The following is a 3,935-nucleotide window of genomic DNA, read 5'->3' as shown; positions in this document are numbered from 1 at the left end:
TATTTAACTAACATCAAAAGTAAGATGCATTTAATGTTAAAAAGAAATATTGTTGCTACTATAGAACATTTGGATCCACAATCATCATCATTATCCACGAGTATATAATGTTGTTGGTTAATAATTTAGCCATAAACATAACAAAAAGTGTGCCTCTAGCCTGAAAGACTAAGAAAAGCATGAATGCCAACCTTGACTAAGACATTTGATTTTAAATTATTTTCTCAGGGATTATAAAAATCGTGAGATGTAAAGTCAGCTTGAAAATATTACGCAGTTTTAACCAACCTGTTCGATGTCACATAGTTGCATAAGGCATAAAATAAATTCACAAATAACCTCCAAGGCAAAAGAATCTTTGTATAAGGCTTGTAGTCATTACCAAAATAGAGCAAACTAGCGTATTTACCTAGTAAGTTGCATTCTAAAATCATAATTAGAAACCATTGTATAAAACTTGTAACTGTAACATTAGCAAAAGAGCAGGGAAGGAAGGAATTGGTTTCATAGTTAATGTAACATGAACCATCCTACAATATTCTAGAAAGCCATCATCTTCCTTAATACATAATGCAAGATAACCGAAAGTCATGAATAAGCCAATTGAAAGAACTTCTTCAAATGTAGATCAAGATGAACTTACCTGCCTCAAATGTATTGGCAATGTTAAGCTCCAAAGACCACATAGAACTTTTAAATGACCAAAGTCTAAGCTTCCTGAGATCAATCATCTTTACATTATGGCCTGAATTTAGCAGCTGGGCATTTGGTCTAGTGGTATGATTCTCGCTTCGGGTGCGAGAGGTCCCGAGTTCGATTCTCGGAATGCCCCATCTTTTGAAAATTGATATTTTTTTCTTCTTAGGTCTAAGGTTCACATGTTGTCATTTAATTTATCTAAGGTTCACATGTTGTCATTTAATTTATTTACATCATCTAGATGACAATCTGCATTAGACCTGTAGGTAGAAAAACAGATCTAAGTAAGTGAAAAAACTATGACAAGTAATTACGTATGATAAGAAAGAAAAAAAATATATTTAACTAATAAATTATGCAAGGCTAATAAAATTCAATAGAAACTCAACAACCAGTAGTTGAATAGGGTATCCATTTCACAATGCTACAAATGACTAAAGAATTTAATGGAAAGATATCTTAGGATATAAAATAATCACAATACAACCAAGGAAAAAACATCTTTAAAAATATTACATAGAAAATATGTACCAGGCATCAAAAATGAAAAAAGGAATAGAAGAACATTCCAAAAGAAAAGTTTTGGAGCTGAATAAATCAAATGATTTATCCGAAAAAGGGAATTTTGTACAGGTTAGGAATTTTATCCTATTTGCATTTAGCCTTTTTTTTTTCTCATTCTGTTATGTTGTTTTTGTTTCTCTTCTCCCTTCAATCTGTAATTCCTTAAACGCATCTTGTATTTTCCTTTTAATGAAAAGTTGACATTTTTAAAAATTAAAATTAACATCAAAAGTAAAGTACATTTAATGTTAAAAAGGATGTAGATTATTGCTATTGTAGAACGTTTGGATCCACAAACATCATCATTATCCATTTCTCAATTTCTTCCCTCCTCCAAAGAACTTACTGTAACCAACTGATACGATGTTTCCAGACATTGAAATCCCAAAAGTCAAACTGAGCAAAATTATCTTCTAGAAAACAAATTTTCTTTTATAGTTTTTTTGGGGCCAGAGAAACTAAACTTGGTGTGTCGATGCAAGTAAAATAATAGGCAATGTAAACTGATAATACATAAGTATTTATATTTAAAAGAATGTACTATGGTAGCATTACTGGGGGAGGGGGGGGGGGGGGGGGGGGGGGGAGGGGGATAACTTTAAGTTGGTTACAGATAGTTATGTTTACCAGCAATGCCAAGGAATGTTACAGAAGTACCTAAAGATGTAAAACAATTATGAATCTAACATAAGTGCAACAAATTGACAAAAGAGGAGAAGTTGATGAAACAGGGTCTGAGACAAAGTACTTATCTTCAGAACTACAACCTCTTAGGTTAACACTTCACAGAAACAATGCATAGAGAAGATGTAATGCAATATCATTAGGTTGTTGTTAACATATCAAATTTATACAATAAAGCAAGTGATAATTCTATATAACCCAAAGTTACCCCTCAAAGACAATATAGACGATTTTAATGAATTGACCAATGTCTAAGTCTCTTGAGAACATTCTTCTATACAATATTAGCTCAATTTGTATGTACGGGCATTTGGTCTAGTGGTATGATTCTCGCTTTGGGTGCGAGAGGTCCCGAGTTCGATTCTCGGAATGCCCCAACTGTTGAATTTTTTATCTTCTTACATCTGAGGTTCAAGTTGTTGAATTTTTTTTATCTTCTTACATCTAAGGTTAAAGTTGTTGAATTTTTTTATCTTCTTACAATTGAGGATTCAAGTTGTCATTTTAGACCATGTACACCATCTAGATGACAATATGTATCACAACTGTAGGCAGAAAACAAATCTAAGTAATTGAAAAAACTAGGACAAGTAATTAAAACATCCATTCTCAGTGCTAGATCTATACTTTACCTTTAATTATTTTACACCTATCCAAGTCAACCTAAAACCATACTTGTGCAAAAAGAAAGAAAAACAAAGATGTTCAACCCGTAAATATTACGCAGATCTAATCAAACTCTATAGAAACCCAACATCTAGTTGTAGTAACCATACAACAATGCCACAAATGACAAAAAGAAAAATGAATGAAAGATATCCTAAGAGTCAAAATAATCACAAGACAAATAACAAGGCAAAAACCATCTTTTAATATATTATCTAGAAGAGATTAACAGGCATTTCACTAACTTCCAAACTATGGGGCATATTATGTTAAAATGAAAGATTTTTGCTTCTATAGAACGTTTGGATCCCCAAACACCGTATAAAGAATGAGAAAGTTCTTGGTTAATAATTTAGACATAAATGTATAAAAAGTGTGCCTCTAGCCTAAAGGCCAAGAAAAGCATGAATGCCCCTCCTTCGCTAAGTCATTAGATTTTTAGAGTATTTTCTTTATAATCCATTTTAAAATTCTTTTCTCGTGGATTACAAAAATTGTGTGATCAAAAGTCAACTTGAATAAATACGCAGGTCCAATTAACCTGTTGGAAAGAATATTTCCTGAATATAACATTGTTGCATAAGGCATAAAGTAAAATAACAAATCAACTCCAAGGAAAATATTTTTTGTAAATACTACCTCGAAAAGATATATCAGGCTGGTAATCATTTGCCAAAATGGAGCAAAGTATAGTATTTACCTAGTTAGGTGCGTTATTTTTCCTGAATAGAAAGATTTTTGGCAGTGCTCAATTTTATGAAACCAAGGTTTGTTCTAAACATAAAACAATGCTTCAGGTCACCAGCCAAATAAAATAAAATTGCAAGAACTGTTCTAGGTTGAACCTGGATCAAACTCAGGTTTAGATTAAATTCAGGTGATAGTACATAATAGTTAACAAGCTATAGATAGATAGATTATATAAGGATCCACTAAATGAGTCTGAATATATCAGCATCAAATAAGCATAAAAGTACACCACCTTTCTGTCTAAACTGGGATCAGATCTAGTAAAAAAAATTCTATCTAAATATGCATTTCTGTTTTGAAAACTCCATCCAACTTAAAATGCATGACAATAAAAAATGCATCAAACTTGTATGGAAAAATATAATTGTCCAAGTGAACCCAAAACAATACTTGTATGAAAAAAATTAATAGATGGTCAACCAGGAAATACTAGGCAGGTCTAATCAAAGTCTGTAGCAACCCAACAATGCCACAAATGACAAAAAGAAAAATTAATGAAAGATATCCTAGGATACAAAATAATCACCAGACAACTCCAAGGAAAAAACATCTTTGCAAATATTACTATCACA

The 3,935-nt window shown here is 31.8% G+C and overlaps 2 non-coding genes across 2 annotated transcripts; both read left to right on the top strand.

Annotated features, from left to right (window-relative positions):
- Positions 1 to 760: 760 nt before the first annotated feature.
- TRNAP-CGG lies at positions 761 to 832 on the top strand. Its single transcript has one exon. It is a non-coding gene; the product is annotated as a tRNA-Pro (tRNA).
- Positions 833 to 2,251: 1,419 nt separating this feature from the next.
- TRNAP-UGG lies at positions 2,252 to 2,323 on the top strand. The gene has a single exon. It is a non-coding gene; the product is annotated as a tRNA-Pro (tRNA).
- The last annotated feature ends 1,612 nt before the right edge of the window (positions 2,324 to 3,935 follow it).

The sequence above is a fragment of the Impatiens glandulifera genome, chromosome 3, assembly GCF_907164915.1.
Source record: "Impatiens glandulifera chromosome 3, dImpGla2.1, whole genome shotgun sequence".
NCBI classification, from domain to species: Eukaryota; Viridiplantae; Streptophyta; class Magnoliopsida; order Ericales; family Balsaminaceae; genus Impatiens; species Impatiens glandulifera.
Note: the sequence above shows the minus strand (reverse complement) of the source record. Positions and strands in the feature narration are given on the sequence as shown.